At 49.7% G+C, this 23,875-nt stretch overlaps 1 protein-coding gene across 1 annotated transcript in view; it reads left to right on the top strand.

Annotated features, from left to right (window-relative positions):
* Positions 1 to 23,875, top strand: part of LOC139394295 (threonylcarbamoyladenosine tRNA methylthiotransferase-like) — a gene marked incomplete at its 3' end in the record, with an annotated part of 294,766 nt that overhangs the window by 108,657 nt on the left and 162,234 nt on the right. The gene's annotated exons all lie outside the window — the stretch shown is intronic.

Here is a 23,875-nt window from a genome sequence, read left to right as displayed (position 1 = left end):
TCCTCACTCAGACCGGTGCCTGGCTGGCCTCCTCACTCAGACCGGTGCCTGGCCGGCCTCGTCACTCAGACCGGTGCCTGGCTGGCCTCGTCACTCAGATTAGGGGGTGGACACTTGAAATGGAATACTTCCTCATGGCAACAGAGAGGAAGTTTTCCACATTTCCTTGACAACAACAGTCATAATGACCTGTTTATTGAATGGTACTGTTGCCCAATACCTACGTGACCTACCGACCTGACTGGTCAGTTTCCAGGCCAACCAGTAAAACGGCTGTTTCAGGTTAACTGATGGTCTCAATACATTGTTTAAGGTCTGAGGAATTCAGGGACTCAGATTCACAGACACACGTGAGTTCAAGGTGAGAGAGAGAGAGAGACACCGTTACGACCCTGCACCTCTACGACCCTGCACCGTTACGTGGCTAAGTGTTCTCCCCATCATAACCCTGGCTAAGTGTTCTCCCCATCATTACCCTGGCTAAGTGTTCTCCCCATCATTACCCTGGCTAAGTGTTCTCCCCATCATTACCCTGGCTAAGTGTTCTCCCCATCATAACCCTGGCTAAGTGTTCTCCCCATCATAACCCTGGCTAAGTGTCATTCATCTCATGAAACCTTGATGTGGTTTTGTGTTTGAATACAGAGGAACCCCATTAGGGCTTGATATACGTACCTTCTGACCAGTAGTACACACATCCATCTGCAAAACTCTCACACAGTCCTGTATAACTAACCTTGTGGGGACGCACAATTCAGTCCCATTCAAAATCCTGTTTACCCTAACCTTAACCCGAAATCTAAACCTAACCTTAACCCGAAATCTAAACCTAACCTTAACCCGAAATCTAAACCTAACCTTAACCCGAAATCTAAACCTAACCTTAACCCGAAATCTAAACCTAACCTTAACCCGAAATCTAAACCTAACCTTAACCCGAAATCTAAACCTAACCTTAACCCGAAATCTAAACCTAACCTTAACCCGAAATCTAAACCTAACCTTAACCCGAAATCTAAACCTAACCTTAACCCGAAATCTAAACCTAACCTTAACCTGAAATCTAAACCTAACCTTAACCCGAAATCTAAACCTAAACTTAACCCGAAATCTAAACCTAACCTTAACCCGAAATCTAAACCTAAACTTAACCCGGAATCCCCTATAAATAGCATTTGACCTTGTGGTCCCCACAAGTATAGTTAAACACGCACACACACACACACACACACACACACACACACACACACACACACACACACACACAGATTACGTGAGATTGATGCAAGGAAAAGCCCAGAGGGGTACAGAAGGTGTTTTGATGTTTCCAGAGGAGGAAGCAACCAGGGGCCCCCATGACAGCGCTGAGCTGCCACATCACGCCGTGTCGGTTGGGTGGGAGGCAGAAAGAAATTGAATTTCTCAGGAGATATATTGAATATTTGATGAGCGAGCGGTAGGTGGGTTTAGAAAACAGTGTCGCCTCACCCTCCCTTCCTTCCAGCTTGAACAGGATCCATTTTACAGCCTCCCTCCCTTCCTCATCCCCCGTCTCTTCCCCCCGTCCGTCCCCGTCTCCTCACCTCCCTCGTTCCCTTGTCTCCTCCCCCCTGTCCGTCCCCCGTCTCCTCCCCCCGTCCGTCCCTGTCTCCTCCCCTCCCTCATCCCCCGTCTCCCGTCCGTCCGTCCCCCATCTCCTCCCCTCCCTCATCCCTCGTCTTCTCCCCCCTGTCCGTCCCCCGTCTCCACCCTGTTTTATGGTGTTTACAGCCTCCCTCCCTCATCCCCCATCTCCTCCCCCCGTCCGGCCCCCGTCTCCTCCCCCCGTCCGTCCCCCGTCTCATCCCCCGTCTCCTCCCCCCTGTCCGTCCCCCGTCTCCTCCCCCCTCCCTCATCCCCCGTCTCCTCCCCCCTGTCCGTCCCCCGTCTCCTCCCCCCGTCCGTCCCCCGTCTCATCCCCCGTCTCCTCCCCCCTGTCCGTCCCCCGTCTCCTCCCCCCTCCCTCATCCCCCGTCTCCTCCCCCCTGTCCGTCCCCCGTCTCCTCCCCCCAGTCCGTCCCCCGTCTCCTCCCCCCTGTCCATCCCCCGTCTCCTCCCTCCCTCCCTCGTCCCCCGTCTCCACCCTGTTTTATGGTGTTTACAGAGCTCCTCCCCACATGGGTTCTAACATCAATGGGGTTGTTCATGTTTAATGGAAAAGGCTCATTTCATCAGTTTGAATCAGGAAAGGGCCTGTTGTGATTCCTCTCAGGGAATTACCCCAGAAGACCTGGGGTTCTCGGCTTTATATTTGTTGCTTTAAGTGAAAGGGTGGTATATATAAACACACACACACACACACACACACACACACACACACACACACGGTTACGACCCACTCAGTGGAGGTCATAATCTGCTGTTTGTAGACAGCCAGAGCGGAGAGAGAAGCCTGTATGTTGTGTGTGTGTGTGGGCGTGTCAGAGAGACAATGTGTGTTTTAAAGAACAGCCTGTTGCACCTCTGCTTCCTGTCCAGAGCTTTGACCTTTGACCCCCTAGGTAAGTCAGAGGAATCTACGCATGTCTCTCTGTATGTGTCGGGGAAACAATGGGGCCTTGTCATTGGGCAGACCAACACATGCAATGCTCTTAACCGTCCTCAACCCTGCCTACTGATTGGAGCCTGGGGTACAAAGACATGCAGGCAGGCAGCCACTGAGAGAATAGGCTGGGCAGTGTCCTCTCTGTCCCTGTTATATACGTGCCGCCTCTTGCACAGAGATGCAGTGCCTTAGACCGCTGTGATACAGCCTGGAATCGAACCAGGGTGTCTGTCGTGCCGCCTCTTGCACAGAGATGCAGTGCCTTAGACCGCTGTGCCACTCACAGACTTGCCCCAGAGACTCAGGGAATGTGTTCATGCATTTCTGGCAGACCTGCCCCAGAGACTCAGGGAATGTGTGTGACTGTGTTCATGCATCCCTGGCAGACCTGCCCCAGAGTATCAGGGAATGTGTGTGACTGTGTTCATGCATCCCTGACAGACCTGCCCCAGAGACTCAGGGAATGTGTGTGACTGTGTTCATGCATCCCTGACAGACCTGCCCCAGAGACTCGGGGAATGTGTGTGACTGTGTTCATGCATCCCTGACAGACCTGCCCCAGAGACTCAGGGAATGTGTGTGACTGTGTTCATGCATCCCTGGCAGACCTGCCCCAGAGACTCAGGGAATGTGTGTGACTGTGTTCATGCATCCCTGGCAGACCTGCCCCAGAGTATCAGGGAATGTGTGTGACTGTGTTCATGCATCCCTGACAGACCTGCCCCAGAGACTCGGGGAATGTGTGTGACTGTGTTCATGCATCCCTGGGAGACCTGCCCCAGAGACTCGGGGAATGTGTGTGACTGTGTTTATGCATCCCTGGCAGACCTGCCCCAGAGACTCAGGGAATGTGTGTGACTGTGTTCATGCATCCCTGGGAGACCTGCCCCAGAGTATCAGGGAATGTGTGTGACTGTGTTCATGCATCCCTGGCAGACCTGCCCCAGAGACTCAGGGAATGTGTGTGACTGTGTTCATGCATCCCTGGCAGACCTGCCCCAGAGTATCAGGGAATGTGTGTGACTGTGTTCATGCATCCCTGGGAGACCTGCCCCAGAGTATCAGGGAATGTGTGTGACTGTGTTCATGCATCCCTGGCAGACCTGCCCCAGAGACTCAGGGAATGTGTGTGACTGTGTTCATGCATCCCTGACAGACCTGCCCCAGAGACTCGGGGAATGTGTGTGACTGTGTTCATGCATCCCTGGCAGACCTGCCCCAGAGACTCAGGGAATGTGTGTGACTGTGTTCATGCATCCCCGGGAGACCATGGGGGGGATATCAGTCGCTGTCTTTGATGTGGTACCTAAAATCTGTGGTTTTGTAGAACAACGCTGAACCAACTCGTCACCCAGCAGCACCACAGGTTAATTAGACACTGTAGGGGTATCTAGTTTCAGACCAGGATGTAGAGGGGATCTAGTTTCAGACCAGGATGTAGAGGGGATCTAGTTTCAGACCAGGATGTAGAGGGGATCTAGTTTCAGACCAGGATGTAGAGGGGATCTAGTTTCAGACCAGGATGTAGAGGGGATCTAGTTTCAGACCAGGATGTAGAGGGGATCTAGTTTCAGGCCAGTATGTAGAGGATCTAGTTTCAGACCAGTATGTAGGAGTTCTAGTTTCAGACCAGTATGTAGAGGATCTAGTTTCAGACCAGTATGTAGGGGGATCTAGTTTCAGACCAGTATGTAGGGGGATCTAGTTTCAGACCAGTATGTAGGGGGATCTAGTTTCAGACCAGTATGTAGGGGATCTAGTTTCAGACCAGTATGTAGAGGATCTAGTTTCAGACCAGTATGTAGGGGATCTAGTTTCAGACCAGTATGTAGATAATCTAGTTTCAGACCAGTATGTAGAGGATCTAGTTTCAGACCAGTATGTAGAGGGATCTAGTTTCAGACCAGTATGTAGGGGGATCTAGTTTCAGACCAGTATGTAGAGGATCTAGTTTCAGACCAGGATGTAGAGGATCTAGTTTCAGACCAGTATGTAGATAATCTAGTTTCAGACCAGTATGTAGGGGTATCTAGTTTCAGACCAGTATGTAGATAATCTAGTTTCAGACCAGTATGTAGAGGATCTAGTTTCAGACCAGTATGTAGGGGGATCTAGTTTCAGACCAGTATGTAGGGGGATCTAGTTTCAGACCAGTATGTAGAGGATCTAGTTTCAGACCAGTATGTAGGGGGATCTAGTTTCAGACCAGTATGTAGGAGTTCTAGTTTCAGACCAGTATGTAGGGGATCTAGTTTCAGACCAGTATGTAGGGGGATCTAGTTTCAGACCAGTATGTAAGGGATCTAGTTTCAGACCAGTATGTAGATAATCTAGTTTCAGACCAGTATGTAGAGGATCTAGTTTCAGACCAGTATGTAGAGGATCTAGTTTCAGACCAGTATGTAGGGGGATCTAGTTTCAGACCAGTATGTAGGGGATCTAGTTTCAGACCAGTATGTAGATAATCTAGTTTCAGACCAGTATGTAGAGGATCTAGTTTCAGACCAGTATGTAGGGGATCTAGTTTCAGACCAGTATGTAGATAATCTAGTTTCAGACCAGTATGTAGAGGATCTAGTTTCAGACCAGTATGTAGAGGGATCTAGTTTCAGACCAGTATGTAGGGGGATCTAGTTTCAGACCAGTATGTAGAGGATCTAGTTTCAGACCAGGATGTAGAGGATCTAGTTTCAGACCAGTATGTAGATAATCTAGTTTCAGACCAGTATGTAGGGGTTTCTAGTTTCAGACCAGTATGTAGAGGATCTAGTTTCAGACCAGGATGTAGAGGATCTAGTTTCAGACCAGTATGTAGAGGATCTAGTTTCAGACCAGTATGTAGAGGATCTAGTTTCAGACCGGTATGTAGATAATCTAGTTTCAGACCAGTATGTAGAGGATCTAGTTTCAGACCAGTATGTAGGGGGATCTAGTTTCAGACCAGTATGTAGGGGATCTAGTTTCAGACGAGTATGTAGATAATCTAGTTTCAGACCAGTATGTAGAGGATCTAGTTTCAGACCAGTATGTAGGGGATCTAGTTTCAGACCAGTATGTAGATAATCTAGTTTCAGACCAGTATGTAGAGGATCTAGTTTCAGACCAGTATGTAGAGGGATCTAGTTTCAGACCAGTATGTAGGGGGATCTAGTTTCAGACCAGTATGTAGAGGATCTAGTTTCAGACCAGGATGTAGAGGATCTAGTTTCAGACCAGTATGTAGAGGATCTAGTTTCAGACCGGTATGTAGGGAATCTAGTTCCAGACCAGTATGTAGGGGGATCTAGTTTCAGACCAGTATGTAGGGGGATCTAGTTTCAGACCAGTATGTAGAGGATCTAGTTTCAGACCAGTATGTAGAGGATCTAGTTTCAGACCAGTATGTAGAGGATCTAGTTTCAGACCAGTATGTAGAGGATCTAGTTTCAGGCATTTGTTTCACGCCTGCTACGTTAGTTTAGTGTGTGTGTGTGTGTGTGTGAGTCCCAGTCCCAGTCCCAGCAACACTCAGGAAAACATTCCCCATAGAGGACCATTATCATTATCAGAGGTAAAACATTTATTTAACTGCTGACCAGGGGACTCTACATTTAATTAATTAATTACATTCTTCTCTTGGGCAATCTTATTTTCATTTAGAAATAAAATACTGAAACCCGTAGGCCTATAGATTAGAATATGAAAGCAAAATAGATTGTCCAGGGCCATCACACACTGGTGTTTATTAAAATCATTAACCCCACTATGTTTTTTTGGGGGGGGGTTACCAGATTTGGGTCAAATGTCTGGGATTTACCTCAATAATCTTTGATTTATACTTGTACTGATCAACTGCTGAACGAAATGCTCTCTTTAATGCTCTTAGTATGGCTCTGCTTTGTCGAAGCCTTTGTCCCATATGTCACCCTCTTCCCTATGTAGTGGACTAAATGGCACCCTATTCCCTATGTAGTGGACTAAATGGCACCATATTCCCAATGTAGTGGACCAAATGCACCCTATTCCCTATGCAGTGATCTAAATGGCACCCTATTCCCTATGTAGTGGACTAAATGGCACCCTATTCCCTATGAGGTGGACTAAATGCACCCTATTCCCTATGTAGTGGACTAAATGCACCCTATTCCCTATGTAGTGTACTACTGTTGACCAGGGCCCTATGTAGTGGACTAAATGGCACCCTATTCCCTATGTAGTGGACTAAATGGCACCATATCCCCTATGTAGTGGACTAACTGCACCCTATTCCCTATGTAGTGGACTAAATGGCAACCTATTCCCTATGTAGTGGACTAAATGCACCCTATCCCCTATGTAGTGGACTAAATGACACCATATTCCCTATGTAGTGGACTAAATGGCACCCTATTCCCTATGTAGTGGACTAAATGGCACCATATCCCCTATGTAGTGGACTAAATGCACCCTATTCCCTATGTAGTGGACTAAATGGCACCCTATTCCCTATGTAGTGGACTAAATGGCACCATATGCCCTATGTAGTGGACTAAATGGCACCATATTCCCTATGTAGTGGACTAAATGGCACCATATTCCCTATGTAGTGGACTAAATGGCACCATATCCCCTATGTAGTGGACTAAATGGCACCATATTCCCTATGTAGTGGACTAAATGGCACCATATTCCCTATGTAGTGGACTAAATGGCACCATATTCCCTATGTAGTGGACTAAATGGCACCATATTCCCTATGTAGTGGACTAAATGCACCCTATTCCCTATGTAGTGGACTAAATGGCACCCTATTCCCTATGTAGTGGACTAAATGCACCCTATTCCCTATGTAGTGGACTAAATGGCACCACATTCCCTATGTAGTAGACTACTGTTGATCAGGGCCCTATGTAGGGGACTACTGTTGACCAGGGCACTATCTAGTAGACTCCCATTGACCAGGGCCCTATCTAGTAGATTACCATTGACCAGGACCCTATGTAGGGGACTACTGTTGACCAGGGCACTATCTAGTAGACTACTGTTGACCAGGGCACTATCTAGTAGACTACTGTTGACCAGGGCACTATCTAGTAGACTACCATTGACCAGGGCCCTATCTAGTAGATTACCGTTGACCAGGGCCCTATCTAGTAGACTGCTGTTGACCAGGGCCCTATCTAGTAGACTACTGTTGACCAGGGCCCTATCTAGTAGACTACTGTTGACCAGGGCCCTATCTAGTAGACTACTGTTGACCAGGGCCCTGTCTAGTAGGGTAGGAGGAATCATCTCCTCACTCACACTTTTCTGGACACAGCCAACGTTAGACTCTCTGAGACAGAAATACTTTTTAGCTGATATAGTCAAGAAACACCTGGTTGAGATCAGCACTCTCCTGTCGACTGGGTTGTCCTGGTTTATCTATTATATAACAAATCCATATAGACATCCAAGTTATACACTTCAATATTAATATCCCCCTGACTGTATCCTCCCTGCCTTCAATCATAATATCCCCTGACTGTGTCCTCCCTGTATCCTCCCTGCCTTCAATCATAATATCCCCCTGACTGTATCCTCCCTGCCTTCAATATTAATACCCCCCTGACTGTATCCTCCCTGCCTTCAATATTAATATCCCCCTGACTGTATCCTCCCTGTCTTCAGTCATAATATCCCCCTGACTGTATCCTCCCTGCCTTCAGTAATAATATCCCCCTGACTGTATCCTCCCTGTATCCTCCCTGCCTTCAATAATAATATCCCCCTGACTGTATCCTTCCTGTATCCTCCCTGCCTTCAGTCATAATATCCCCCTGACTGTATCCTCCCTGTCTTCAATAATAATATCCCCCTGACTGTATCCTCCCTGTCTTCAATCATAATATCCCCCTGACTGTATCCTCCCTGTCTTCAGTCATAATATCCCCCTGACTGTATCCTCCCTGTCTTCAATCATAATATCCCCCTGACTGTATCCTCCCTGTCTTCAATAATAATATCCCCCTGACTGTATCCTCCCTGTCTTCAATAATAATATCCCCCTGACTGTATCCTCCCTGTCTTCAATAATAATATCCCCCTGACTGTATCCTCCCTGCCTTCAATAATAATATCCCCCTGACTGTATCCTCCCTGTATCCTCCCTGTCTTCAATATTAATATCCCCCTGACTGTATCCTCCCTGTCTTCAATATTAATATCCCCCTGACTGTATCCTCCCTGTCTTCAATCATAATATCCCCCTGACTGTATCCTCCCTGCCTTCAATAATAATATCCCCCTGACTGTATCCTCCCTGTCTTCAATATTAATATCCCCCTGACTGTATCCTCCCTGTCTTCAATCATAATATCCCCCTGACTGTATCCTCCCTGTCTTCAATATTAATATCCCCCTGACTGTATCCTCCCTGTATCCTCCCTGTCTTCAATATTAATATCCCCCTGACTGTATCCTCCCTGTCTTCAATATTAATATCCCCCTGACTGTATCCTCCCTGTATCCTCCCTGTCTTCAATATTAATATCCCCCTGACTGTATCCTCCCTGTCTTCAATATTAATATCCCCCTGACTGTATCCTCCCTGCCTTCAATAATAATATCCCTCTGACTGTATCCTCCCTGCCTTCAATAATAATATTCCCCTGACTGTATCCTCCCTGTCTTCAATCATAATATCCCCCTGACTGTATCCTCCCTGCCTTCAATATTAATATCCCCCTGACTGTATCCTCCCTGTCTTCAATAATAATATCCCCCTGACTGTATCCTCCCTGCCTTGAGACATAATATCCCCCTGACTGTATCCTCCCTGTCTTCAGTCATAATATCCCCCTGACTGTATCCTCCCTGTCTTCAATAATAATATCCCCCTGACTGTATCCTCCCTGTCTTCAATAATAATATCCCCCTGACTGTATCCTCCCTGTCTTCAGTCATAATATCCCCCTGACTGTATCCTCCCTGCCTTCAATCATAATATCCCCCTGACTGTATCCTCCCTGCCTTCAATCATAATATCCCCCTGACTGTATCCTCCCTGCCTTCAATAATAATATCCTGGCCTTGGCCCTGGCTGTCTTCGTCCTCCACTAACAGTGTAACACAGGCAGCTCTAATACACTGTGATGTGTGGCTCCCAGCAAATTGATCTGCCACTCAGGCTGAGACTCAGCCGCAGAGGCGGTCGTAGAACAGCGGTGACCCTTTGACCCCTGTATCCAACCTGTTGTTGAGCTTTCGACTCTAGCTGTGAAATTTGACCTTTCTCCGCTTGGCTGTGAGGTATGATTTGTGACACCAGAGCCAGACGCAACACACGAACACAGATCCTGCTGTCTCACCCGATCTCGTCTCCTTATTTTCTCCTCTCTCTCACACTCTTTCTACTAGGGGTGTACTGGTACCTCGGTTCAGTTCACACTGTGAACCTGAATGAGTACATCAAACACGAGGCCTATAGGCTATGCCTATCCTGTGTTGTATGCTAGTTGAGTAAAACAACTACAGCAGTTTGTTATCCAAATTCAAATCTTAACTGACACATTTCAAACTATTGTTGTTGTGAGACTGGAAACTAGTTCTGTAGGGGGGTCAATAAACCTGGAAACTAGTTCTGTAGGAGGGTCAATAAATCTGGAAACTAGTTCTGTAGGAGGGTCAATAAACCTGGAAACTAGTTCTGTAGGAGGGTCAATAAACCTGGAAACTAGTTCTGTAGGAGGGTCAATAAACCTGGAAACTAGTTATGTAGGAGGGTCAATAAACCTGGAAACTAGTTCTGTAGGAGGGTCAATAAACCTGGAAACTAGTTCTGTAGGAGGGTCAATAAACCTGGAAACTAGTTATGTAGGGGGGTCAGCGGTGGGGTTGATGAACCTGGAAACTAGTTCTGTAGGAGGATCAGCAGTGGGGTCAATAAACCTGGAAACTAGTTCTGTAGGGGGGTCAATAAACCTGGAAACTAGTTCTGTAGGAGGGTCAATAAACCTGGAAACTAGTTCTGTAGGAGGGTCAATAAACCTGGAAACTAGTTCTGTAGGAGGGTCAATAAACCTGGAAACTAGTTCTGTAGGAGGGTCAGCGGTGGGGTTGATGAACCTGGAAACTAGTTCTGTAGGGGGGTCAGCAGTGGGGTCAATAAACCTGGAAACTAGTTCTGTAGGGGGGTCAATAAACCTGGAAACTAGTTCTGTAGGGGGGTCAGCGGTGGGGTTGATGAACCTGGAAACTAGTTCTGTAGGGGGGTCAATAAACCTGGAAACTAGTTCTGTAGGGGGGTCAATAAACCTGGAAACTAGTTCTGTAGGAGGGTCAATAAACCTGGAAACTAGTTCTCTAGGGGGGTCAATAAACCTGGAAACTAGTTCTCTAGGGGGGTCGATAAACCTGGAAACTAGTTCTGTAGGGGGGTCAATAAACCTGGAAACTAGTTCTGTAGGGGGGTCAATAAACCTGGAAACTAGTTCTGTAGGAGGGTCAATAAACCTGGAAACTAGTTCTGTAGGGTGGTCAATAAACCCGGAAACTAGTTCTGTAGGAGGATCAGCGGTGGGGTCAATAAACCTGGAAACTAGTTCTGTAGGAGGGTCAATAAACCTGGAAACTAGTTCTGTAGGGTGGTCAATAAACCCGGAAACTAGTTCTGTAGGAGGATCAATAAACCTGGAAACTAGTTCTGTAGGAGGATCAATAAACCTGGAAACTAGTTCTGTAGGAGGGTCAATAAACCTGGAAACTAGTTCTGTAGGAGGGTCAATAAACCTGGAAACTAGTTCTGTAGGGGGGTCAATAAACCTGGAAACTAGTTCTGTAGGAGGATCAGCAGTGGGGTCAATAAACCCGGAAACTAGTTCTGTAGGAGGATCAATAAACCTGGAAACTAGTTCTGTAGGAGGATCAATAAACCTGGAAACTAGTTCTGTAGGAGGGTCAATAAACCTGGAAACTAGTTCTGTAGGAGGATCAATAAACCCGGAAACTAGTTCTGTAGGAGGATCAATAAACCTGGAAACTAGTTCTGTAGGAGGATCAATAAACCTGGAAACTAGTTCTGTAGGAGGGTCAGTAAACCTGGAAACTAGTTCTGTAGGAGGATCAATAAACCTGGAAACTAGTTCTGTAGGGAGGGTCAGTGGTGGCGTAGATGAACCTGGAATATTATCCATCATCGATTTAAATCTCCGGTTTGGGAACGTTTTCTCTTCTCAGTAGATTACACGGTGATGGACAGAGAGAATATGTCTCCGCTACTCAAGTAGAATGGTTTATTCAGCAGACAACACCTCAAACATGTTGACGCTGACATCACCCCAGTATTCCCACCGGAGAATGACAGAAACGCCCCTCGCAGCTGATTCTGACCGGGACAAAGAAATGACGAGAGCAACAGGTGTGTTTTATAGCTGCGGATGTGTGCCCTTCCTCGGTGGTTGAGTAGAATACACTGTTTCAGCTCCTTGTGAAAGTCCTCGAGCCACGTTAGTAACTTTGTCCTCTCACACACATTTCTGAGGACAGGTAGTACCCGCTCTATATAAACAGGCTAAAGCCAAACGTTTTCAATGATTTGGCCCAATGCACCCTGGGTTGTGCTTGCTACAGATGGATGGACCTCCGGGGTTACGGAGAGCTACTAAACAGTAACAGCCAATCACATTACTCCGGAGTAGGAAATGAGAAGTACCGCGCAACAGGAACTGTTTATGACAGTGTTTTCTATGTGTATCTTTGTAAGGAAACATTATACCACAGATCTATATCATGTCTGAACCATGTTTACTTCTTGATTTCACACCATTATGGCACTTTATTTGAGTTATTGTTGACGATGACTCGTTTTTTAATATTTAAGGAAATAGAACAGATTGTGTTTTCATCCGGTATTATGTGAGTCATGATCATATATGGTATCAAGGACAACAACACGTAGGATTGTATTAAATAAACATAAATTAGCTGCTGTAACTGTTGTCATTTTCATTTTCTTGCTGTTCCCGAAACCGAACCGTGATCCCCCCCCCAAAAAAACTGCACTGCGTACCGAACCGTTGGTTTGGTGAACCCGGTTCCACCACTACTTTCTACTGAGCATCGTAAACAGGGGCCCCAGTAAAATGGCACCAAGGTCAAAATAAGAGCGTTAACTTGACACCCCTGTGTGGCTCCTCAGGTTCTGTCGTCCCCTCAGACTGGGGTGAGGAGGCTACAGTATCTAGAACCAGTGAGACAACAACCCCCCTCCCCCCCAGGACAGTGACTCACCTCAGGCTGGGGTGGGTAGGCTACAGTATCTAGAACCAGTGAGGCAACATCCCCCCCCCCCAGGACAGTGACTCACCTCAGACTGGGGTGGGTAGGCTACAGTATCTAGAACCAGTGAGACAACATCCCCCCTCCCCCCCAGGACAGTGACTGTTGTCCCCAGATGGCAGCGTGGTCATTAGCTCAGTACCTAACTGTGTCGTGGTCAATCACCAGGGGGGGGGACAAAGTCAAGCTGATCAACTTGTTGTTCCTGGTTGGATTTGGTGGGATTAAAAAAACTAAATCTCTTCCATTTAATTTGATTGGGATTTTGTAGATTTGTGTATAACTCTCCTATTGCATCAGTTATTGACGATATCCTCTTTCACACTTCCTGTTAAACAATAAAATAATGTTAATTAAATTAATATGTATTTATACACTTTAACTTCATTACAAAACGTCATTAAAAGCACATGAATCAGATTTACTCAGATTTGTCCTAAAATCCTAGAATATCATCTCATCAGAATGATAATCTGATCATGTCTCAGTTACACCTGGCACCTCAGTCACCCTGGCACCTCAGTCACCCTGGCACCTCAGTCACCCTGGCACCTCCGTCACCCTGGCACCTCCGTCACCCTGGCACCTCCGTCACCCTGGCACCTCCGTCACCCTGGCACCTCAGTCACCCTGGCACCTCCGTCACCCTGGCACCTCCGTCACCCTGGCACCTCAGTCACCCTGGCACCTCAGTCACCCTGGCACCTCAGTCACCCTGGCAACTCAGTCACCCTGGCAACTCAGTCACCCTGGCAACTCAGTCACCCTGGCAACTCAGTCACCCTGGTAACTCCTCCCATCCCTCTTGCCATTGGTTATCTGGCTACTCATATCCCACATGCCATTGGCCAGCTGTTTAGCCATTCCCGCTCAGTGAGAGTGTTGTTGATCGTGAGAGAGCGATCAACATCATCAGACTGACATACATCTTAGTTGAGAAATCCTATTGGTCAGTCAAGAGGACTAGTCCGGTCCTGTCAGTGTGTTGTGATTGGTCAGCCAGTCCCGTCCAATCATCAGACTGACATACATCTTAGTTGAGAAATCATATTGGTCTGTCAAGAGGACTAGTCCGGTCCTGTCAGTGTGTTGTGATCAGTCAACCAGTTAACAGTCATACCTCCTCCTGTCTCGTCCACTCATCAGACTGACAGCCAGTTAACAGTCATACCTCCTCCTGTCTCGTCCAATCATCAGACTCACAGCCAGTTAACAGTCATACCTCCTCCTGTCTCGTCCAATCATCAGACTCACAGCCAGTTAACAGTCATACCTCCTCCTGTCTCGTCCACTGTGTCTCAGCCCTGTGTGGTGTCTACTGTCCTACTATAATACCACTGTGTCTCAGCCCTGTGTGGTGTCTACTGTCCTACTATAATACCACTGTGTCTCAGCCCTGTGTGGTGTCTACTGTCCTACTATAATACCACTGTGTCTCAGCCCTGTGTGGTGTCTACTGTCCTACTATAATACCACTGTGTCTCAGCCCTGTGTGGTGTCTACTGTCCTACTATAATACCACTGTCTCAGCCCTGTGTGGTGTCTACTGTCCTACTATAATACCAATGTGTCTCAGCCCTGTGTGGTGTCTACTGTCCTACTATAATACCACTGTGTCTCAGCCCTGTGTGGTGTCTACTGTCCTACTATAATACCACTGTGTCTCAGCCCTATGTGGTGTCTACTGTCCCCACTATAATACCATTGTGTCTCAGCACAGTGTGGTGTCTACTGTCCCCACTATAATACCACTGTGTCTCAGCACAGTGTGGTGTCTACTGTCCTACTATAATACCACTGTGTCTCAGCCCTGTGTGGTGTCTACTGTCCCCACTATAATACCACTGTGTCTCAGCCCTGTGTGTTGTCTACTGTCCCCACTATAATATCACTGTGTCTCAGCCCTGTGTGGTGTCTACTGTCCCACTATAATACCACTGTGTCTCAGCCCTGTGTGGTGTCTACTGTCCTACTATAATACCACTGTGTCTCAGCCCTGTGTGGTGTCTACTGTCCCCACTATAATACCACTGTGTCTCAGCCCTGTGTGGTGTCTACTGTCCCCACTATATTACCACTGTGTCTCAGCCCTGTGTGGTGTCTACTGTCCCCACTATAATACCACTGTGTCTCCTGCTGTTACCACCACATTTTGAGGACAACACACCACATAGCAGCACATCTACCTCACTGCTATTGTACTGTACAGTCAGTCCCTCTGCTGTTCTACTGGACAGTCAGTCCCTCTGCTGTTCTACAGTCAGTCCCTCTGCTGTTCTACTGTACAGTCAGTCCCTCTGCTGTTCTACTGTACAGTCAGTCCCTCTGCTGTTCTACAGTCAGTCCCTCTGCTGTTCTACAGTACAGTCAGTCCCTCTGCTGTTCTACTGTACAGTCAGTCCCTCTGTTGTTCTACTGTACAGCCAGTCCCTCTGCTGTTCTACAGCCAGTCCCTCTGTTGTTCTACTGTAAAGTCAGTCCCTCTGCTGTTCTACAGTCAGTCCCTCTGCTGTTCTACTGTACAGTCAGTCCCTCTGCTGTTCTACAGTCAGTCCCTCTGCTATTCTACTGTACAGTCAGTCCCTCTGCTGTTCTACTGTACAGTCAGTCCCTCTGCTGTTCTACAGTCAGTCCCTCTGCTGTTCTACAGTCAGTCCCTCTGCTGTTCTACTGTACAGTCAGTCCCTCTGCTGTTCTACAGTCAGTCCCTCTGCTGTTCTACAGTCAGTCCCTCTGCTGTTCTACTGTACAGTCAGTCCCTCTGCTGTTCTACAGTCAGTCCCTCTGCACAACGATGTTATGAAAAATAGAAGTTCTGAGAACAGGAGCGTCATCATTTTGGAAAGCTGTGTGTTTTCTGGTCAATACAGCCCAGATGTTGTTGTTGTTGTTGTTGTTGTTGTTGTGGTAAAACAGGTTGTGTTTACGCTGCCAACTCAGGCCATGTTCATATTCCATCTGAAATGGCCCCGTTGACGTCCTCGGATCAAACATGACTTTAAGTGCCTTTCAATAATTCAGGTGCTGTAACTTGAAATGAAACAGGGAAGTCGGTTGACAGAAATAAACCATCAGTCTGCACCACTGTCAGACACTGGCTGGTCTCTCCTCTCTGTCTACAGGACAGGCAGCTTCTTCCCCTTTTAGACTGGCTGGTCTCTCCTCTCTGTCTACAGGACAGGCAGCTTCTTCCCCTGTTAGACTGGCTGGTCTCTCCTCTCTGTCTACAGGACAGGCAGCTTCTTCCCCTGTTAGACTGTCTGGTCTCTCCTCTCTGTCTACAGGACAGGCAGCTTCTTCCCCTGTTAGACTGGCTGGTCTCTCCTCTCTGTCTGTAGGACAGGCAGCTTCTTCCCCTGTTAGACTGTCTGGTCTCTCCTCTCTGTCTACAGGACAGGCAGCTTCTTCCCCTGTTAGACTGGCTGGTCTCTCCTCTCTGTCTACAGGACAGGCAGCTTCTTCCCCTGTTAGACTGTCTGGTCTCTCCTCTCTGTCTACAGGACAGGCAGCTTCTTCCCCTGTTAGACTGGCTGGTCTCTCCTCTCTGTCTGTAGGACAGGCAGCTTCTTCCCCTGTTAGACTGTCTGGTCTCTCCTCTCTGTCTACAGGACAGGCAGCTTCTTCCCCTGTTAGACTGGCTGGTCTCTCCTCTCTGTCTACAGGACAGGCAGCTTCTTCCCCTGTTAGACTGTCTGGTCTCTCCTCTCTGTCTACAGGACAGGCAGCTTCTTCCCCTGTTAGACTGGCTGGTCTCTCCTCTCTGTCTACAGGACAGGCAGCTTCTTCCTCTGTTAGACTGGCTGGTCTCTCCTCTCTGTCTACAGGACAGGCAGCTTCTTCCCCTGTTAGACTGGCTGGTCTCTCCTCTCTGTCTACAGGACAGGCAGCTTCTTCCCCTGTTAGACTGGCTGGTCTCTCCTCTCTGTCTACAGGACAGGCAGCTTCTTCCCCTGTTAGACTGGCTGGTCTCTCCTCTCTGTCTACAGGACAGGCAGCTTCTTCCCCTGTTAGACTGGCTGGTCTCTCCTCTCTGTCTACAGGACAGACAGCTTCTTCCTCTGTTAGACTGGCTGGTCTCTCCTCTCTGTCTACAGGACAGGCAGCTTCTTCCTCTGTTAGACTGGCTGGTCTCTCCTCTCTGTCTACAGGACAGGCAGCTTCTTCCCCTGTTAGACTGGCTGGTCTCTCCTCTCTGTCTACAGGACAGGCAGCTTCTTCCCCTGTTAGACTGGCTGGTCTCTCCTCTCTGTCTACAGGACAGGCAGCTTCTTCCCCTGTTAGACTGGCTGGTCTCTCCTCTCTGTCTACAGGACAGGCAGCTTCTTCCCCTGTTAGACTGGCTGGTCTCTCCTCTCTGTCTACAGGACAGGCAGCTTCTTCCCCTGTTAGACTGGCTGGTCTCTCCTCTCTGTCTACAGGACAGGCAGCTTCTTCCCCTGTTAGACTGGCTGGTCTCTCCTCTCTGTCTGTAGGACAGGCAGCTTCTTCCCCTGTTAGACTGGCTGGTCTCTCCTCTCTGTCTACAGGACAGGCAGCTTCTTCCCCTGTTAGACTGGCTGGTCTCTCCTCTCTGTCTACAGGACAGGCAGCTTCTTCCCCTGTTAGACTGGCTGGTCTCTCCTCTCTGTCTACAGGACAGGCAGCTTCTTCCCCTGTTAGACTGGCTGGTCTCTCCTCTCTGTCTACAGGACAGGCAGCTTCTTCCCCTGTTAGACTGGCTGGTCTCTCCTCTCTGTCTACAGGACAGGCAGCTTCTTCCTCTGTTAGACTGGCTGGTCTCTCCTCTCTGTCTACAGGACAGGCAGCTTCTTCCCCTGTTAGACTGGCTGGTCTCTCCTCTCTGTCTACAGGACAGACAGCTTCTTCCCCTGTTAGACTGGCTGGTCTCTCCTCTCTGTCTACAGGACAGGCAGCTTCTTCCCCTGTTAGACTGGCTGGTCTCTCCTCTCTGTCTACAGGACAGGCAGCTTCTTCCTCTGTTAGACTGGCTGGTCTCTCCTCTCTGTCTGTAGGACAGGCAGCTTCTTCCCCTGTTAGACTGGCTGGTCTCTCCTCTCTGTCTACAGGACAGGCAGCTTCTTCCCCTGTTAGACTGGCTGGTCTCTCCTCTCTGTCTGTAGGACAGGCAGCTTCTTCCTCTGTTAGACTGTCTGGTCTCTCCTCTCTGTCTACAGGACAGGCAGCTTCTTCCTCTGTTAGACTGGCTGGTCTCTCCTCTCTGTCTACAGGACAGGCAGCTTCTTCCCCTGTTAGACTGGCTGGTCTCTCCTCTCTGTCTGTAGGACAGGCAGCTTCTTCCTCTGTTAGACTGTCTGGTCTCTCCTCTCTGTCTACAGGACAGGCAGCTTCTTCCCCTGTTAGACTGGCTGGTCTCTCCTCTCTGTCTACAGGACAGGCAGCTTCTTCCCCTGTTAGACTGTCTGGTCTCTCCTCTCTGTCTACAGGACAGGCAGCTTCTTCCACTGTTAGACTGGCTGGTCTCTCCTCTCTGTCTACAGGACAGGCAGCTTCTTCCTCTGTTAGACTGTCTGGTCTCTCCTCTCTGTCTACAGGACAGGCAGCTTCTTCCCCTGTTAGACTGGCTGGTCTCTCCTCTCTGTCTACAGGACAGGCAGCTTCTTCCCCTGTTAGACTGGCTGGTCTCTCCTCTCTGTCTACAGGACAGGCAGCTTCTTCCCTGTTAGACTGTCTGGTCTCTCCTCTCTGTCTACAGGACAGGCAGCTTCTTCCACTGTTAGACTGGCTGGTCTCTCCTCTCTGTCTACAGGACAGGCAGCTTCTTCCTCTGTTAGACTGTCTGGTCTCTCCTCTCTGTCTACAGGACAGGCAGCTTCTTCCCCTGTTAGACTGGCTGGTCTCTCCTCTCTGTCTACAGGACAGGCAGCTTCTTCCCCTGTTAGACTGGCTGGTCTCTCCTCTCTGTCTACAGGACAGGCAGCTTCTTCCTCTGTTAGACTGGCTGGTCTCTCCTCTCTGTCTACAGGACAGGCAGCTTCTTCCTCTGTTAGACTGGCTGGTCTCTCCTCTCTGTCTACAGGACAGGCAGCTTCTTCCCCTGTTAGACTGGCTGGTCTCTCCTCTCTGTCTACAGGACAGGCAGCTTCTTCCCCTGTTAGACTGTCTGGTCTCTCCTCTCTGTCTACAGGACAGGCAGCTTCTTCCTCTGTTAGACTGGCTGGTCTCTCCTCTCTGTCTACAGGACAGGCAGCTTCTTCCCCTGTTAGACTGGCTGGTCTCTCCTCTCTGTCTACAGGACAGGCAGCTTCTTCCCCTGTTAGACTGGCTGGTCTCTCCTCTCTGTCTACAGGACAGGCAGCTTCTTCCTCTGTTAGACTGGCTGGTCTCTCCTCTCTGTCTACAGGACAGGCAGCTTCTTCCTCTGTTAGACTGGCTGGTCTCTCCTCTCTGTCTACAGGACAGGCAGCTTCTTCCCCTGTTAGACTGGCTGGTCTCTCCTCTCTGTCTACAGGACAGGCAGCTTCTTCCCCTGTTAGACTGGCTGGTCTCTCCTCTCTGTCTACAGGACAGGCAGCTTCTTCCTCTGTTAGACTGGCTGGTCTCTCCTCTCTGTCTACAGGACAGGCAGCTTCTTCCCCTGTTAGACTGGCTGGTCTCTCCTCTCTGTCTACAGGACAGGCAGCTTCTTCCCCTGTTAGACTGGCTGGTCTCTCCTCTCTGTCTACAGGACAGGCAGCTTCTTCCCCTGTTAGACTGGCTGGTCTCTCCTCTCTGTCTACAGGACAGGCAGCTTCTTCCCCTGTTAGACTGGCTGGTCTCTCCTCTCTGTCTACAGGACAGGCAGCTTCTTCCCCTGTTAGACTGGCTGGTCTCTCCTCTCTGTCTGTAGGACAGGCAGCTTCTTCCCCTGTTAGACTGGCTGGTCTCTCCTCTCTGTCTACAGGACAGACAGCTTCTTCCTCTGTTAGACTGGCTGGTCTCTCCTCTCTGTCTACAGGACAGGCAGCTTCTTCCCCTGTTAGACTGTCTGGTCTCTCCTCTCTGTCTGTAGGACAGGCAGCTTCTTCCCCTGTTAGACTGGCTGGTCTCTCCTCTCTGTCTGTAGGACAGGCAGCTTCTTCCCCTGTTAGACTGGCTGGTCTCTCCTCTCTGTCTACAGGACAGGCAGCTTCTTCCCCTGTTAGACTGGCTGGTCTCTCCTCTCTGTCTACAGGACAGGCAGCTTCTTCCCCTGTTAGACTGGCTGGTCTCTCCTCTCTGTCTACAGGACAGGCAGCTTCTTCCCCTGTTAGACTGGCTGGTCTCTCCTCTCTGTCTACAGGACAGGCAGCTTCTTCCTCTGTTAGACTGGCTGGTCTCTCCTCTCTGTCTACAGGACAGGCAGCTTCTTCCTCTGTTAGACTGGCTGGTCTCTCCTCTCTGTCTACAGGACAGGCAGCTTCTTCCCCTGTTAGACTGGCTGGTCTCTCCTCTCTGTCTACAGGACAGGCAGCTTCTTCCCCTGTTAGACTGGCTGGTCTCTCCTCTCTGTCTACAGGACAGGCAGCTTCTTCCCCTGTTAGACTGGCTGGTCTCTCCTCTCTGTCTACAGGACAGGCAGCTTCTTCCCCTGTTAGACTGGCTGGTCTCTCCTCTCTGTCTACAGGACAGGCAGCTTCTTCCCCTGTTAGACTGGCTGGTCTCTCCTCTCTGTCTACAGGACAGGCAGCTTCTTCCCCTGTTAGACTGTCTGGTCTCTCCTCTCTGTCTACAGGACAGGCAGCTTCTTCCCCTGTTAGACTGGCTGGTCTCTCCTCTCTGTCTGTAGGACAGGCAGCTTCTTCCCCTGTTAGACTGTCTGGTCTCTCCTCTCTGTCTACAGGACAGGCAGCTTCTTCCCCTGTTAGACTGGCTGGTCTCTCCTCTCTGTCTACAGGACAGGCAGCTTCTTCCCCTGTTAGACTGTCTGGTCTCTCCTCTCTGTCTACAGGACAGGCAGCTTCTTCCCCTGTTAGACTGGCTGGTCTCTCCTCTCTGTCTGTAGGACAGGCAGCTTCTTCCCCTGTTAGACTGTCTGGTCTCTCCTCTCTGTCTACAGGACAGGCAGCTTCTTCCCCTGTTAGACTGGCTGGTCTCTCCTCTCTGTCTACAGGACAGGCAGCTTCTTCCCCTGTTAGACTGTCTGGTCTCTCCTCTCTGTCTACAGGACAGGCAGCTTCTTCCCCTGTTAGACTGGCTGGTCTCTCCTCTCTGTCTACAGGACAGGCAGCTTCTTCCTCTGTTAGACTGGCTGGTCTCTCCTCTCTGTCTACAGGACAGGCAGCTTCTTCCCCTGTTAGACTGGCTGGTCTCTCCTCTCTGTCTACAGGACAGGCAGCTTCTTCCCCTGTTAGACTGGCTGGTCTCTCCTCTCTGTCTACAGGACAGGCAGCTTCTTCCCCTGTTAGACTGGCTGGTCTCTCCTCTCTGTCTACAGGACAGGCAGCTTCTTCCCCTGTTAGACTGGCTGGTCTCTCCTCTCTGTCTACAGGACAGACAGCTTCTTCCTCTGTTAGACTGGCTGGTCTCTCCTCTCTGTCTACAGGACAGGCAGCTTCTTCCTCTGTTAGACTGGCTGGTCTCTCCTCTCTGTCTACAGGACAGGCAGCTTCTTCCCCTGTTAGACTGGCTGGTCTCTCCTCTCTGTCTACAGGACAGGCAGCTTCTTCCCCTGTTAGACTGGCTGGTCTCTCCTCTCTGTCTACAGGACAGGCAGCTTCTTCCCCTGTTAGACTGGCTGGTCTCTCCTCTCTGTCTACAGGACAGGCAGCTTCTTCCCCTGTTAGACTGGCTGGTCTCTCCTCTCTGTCTACAGGACAGGCAGCTTCTTCCCCTGTTAGACTGGCTGGTCTCTCCTCTCTGTCTACAGGACAGGCAGCTTCTTCCCCTGTTAGACTGGCTGGTCTCTCCTCTCTGTCTGTAGGACAGGCAGCTTCTTCCCCTGTTAGACTGGCTGGTCTCTCCTCTCTGTCTACAGGACAGGCAGCTTCTTCCCCTGTTAGACTGGCTGGTCTCTCCTCTCTGTCTACAGGACAGGCAGCTTCTTCCCCTGTTAGACTGGCTGGTCTCTCCTCTCTGTCTACAGGACAGGCAGCTTCTTCCCCTGTTAGACTGTCTGGTCTCTCCTCTCTGTCTACAGGACAGGCAGCTTCTTCCCCTGTTAGACTGGCTGGTCTCTCCTCTCTGTCTACAGGACAGGCAGCTTCTTCCTCTGTTAGACTGGCTGGTCTCTCCTCTCTGTCTACAGGACAGGCAGCTTCTTCCCCTGTTAGACTGGCTGGTCTCTCCTCTCTGTCTACAGGACAGACAGCTTCTTCCCCTGTTAGACTGGCTGGTCTCTCCTCTCTGTCTACAGGACAGGCAGCTTCTTCCCCTGTTAGACTGGCTGGTCTCTCCTCTCTGTCTACAGGACAGACAGCTTCTTCCTCTGTTAGACTGGCTGGTCTCTCCTCTCTGTCTGTAGGACAGGCAGCTTCTTCCCCTGTTAGACTGGCTGGTCTCTCCTCTCTGTCTACAGGACAGGCAGCTTCTTCCCCTGTTAGACTGGCTGGTCTCTCCTCTCTGTCTGTAGGACAGGCAGCTTCTTCCTCTGTTAGACTGTCTGGTCTCTCCTCTCTGTCTACAGGACAGGCAGCTTCTTCCTCTGTTAGACTGGCTGGTCTCTCCTCTCTGTCTACAGGACAGGCAGCTTCTTCCCCTGTTAGACTGGCTGGTCTCTCCTCTCTGTCTGTAGGACAGGCAGCTTCTTCCTCTGTTAGACTGTCTGGTCTCTCCTCTCTGTCTACAGGACAGGCAGCTTCTTCCCCTGTTAGACTGGCTGGTCTCTCCTCTCTGTCTACAGGACAGGCAGCTTCTTCCCCTGTTAGACTGTCTGGTCTCTCCTCTCTGTCTACAGGACAGGCAGCTTCTTCCACTGTTAGACTGTCTGGTCTCTCCTCTCTGTCTACAGGACAGGCAGCTTCTTCCTCTGTTAGACTGTCTGGTCTCTCCTCTCTGTCTACAGGACAGGCAGCTTCTTCCCCTGTTAGACTGGCTGGTCTCTCCTCTCTGTCTACAGGACAGGCAGCTTCTTCCCCTGTTAGACTGGCTGGTCTCTCCTCTCTGTCTACAGGACAGGCAGCTTCTTCCCCTGTTAGACTGTCTGGTCTCTCCTCTCTGTCTACAGGACAGGCAGCTTCTTCCACTGTTAGACTGGCTGGTCTCTCCTCTCTGTCTACAGGACAGGCAGCTTCTTCCTCTGTTAGACTGTCTGGTCTCTCCTCTCTGTCTACAGGACAGGCAGCTTCTTCCCCTGTTAGACTGGCTGGTCTCTCCTCTCTGTCTACAGGACAGGCAGCTTCTTCCCCTGTTAGACTGGCTGGTCTCTCCTCTCTGTCTACAGGACAGGCAGCTTCTTCCTCTGTTAGACTGGCTGGTCTCTCCTCTCTGTCTACAGGACAGGCAGCTTCTTCCTCTGTTAGACTGGCTGGTCTCTCCTCTCTGTCTACAGGACAGGCAGCTTCTTCCCCTGTTAGACTGGCTGGTCTCTCCTCTCTGTCTACAGGACAGGCAGCTTCTTCCCCTGTTAGACTGTCTGGTCTCTCCTCTCTGTCTACAGGACAGGCAGCTTCTTCCTCTGTTAGACTGGCTGGTCTCTCCTCTCTGTCTACAGGACAGGCAGCTTCTTCCCCTGTTAGACTGGCTGGTCTCTCCTCTCTGTCTACAGGACAGGCAGCTTCTTCCCCTGTTAGACTGGCTGGTCTCTCCTCTCTGTCTACAGGACAGGCAGCTTCTTCCTCTGTTAGACTGGCTGGTCTCTCCTCTCTGTCTACAGGACAGGCAGCTTCTTCCTCTGTTAGACTGGCTGGTCTCTCCTCTCTGTCTACAGGACAGGCAGCTTCTTCCCCTGTTAGACTGGCTGGTCTCTCCTCTCTGTCTACAGGACAGGCAGCTTCTTCCCCTGTTAGACTGTCTGGTCTCTCCTCTCTGTCTACAGGACAGGCAGCTTCTTCCTCTGTTAGACTGGCTGGTCTCTCCTCTCTGTCTACAGGACAGGCAGCT

The sequence above is a fragment of the Oncorhynchus clarkii genome, unplaced genomic scaffold (assembly GCF_045791955.1).
Source record: "Oncorhynchus clarkii lewisi isolate Uvic-CL-2024 unplaced genomic scaffold, UVic_Ocla_1.0 unplaced_contig_10514_pilon_pilon, whole genome shotgun sequence".
Taxonomy (NCBI): Eukaryota; Metazoa; Chordata; class Actinopteri; order Salmoniformes; family Salmonidae; genus Oncorhynchus; species Oncorhynchus clarkii.
This window is presented reverse-complemented; position numbering and strand designations above follow the sequence as displayed.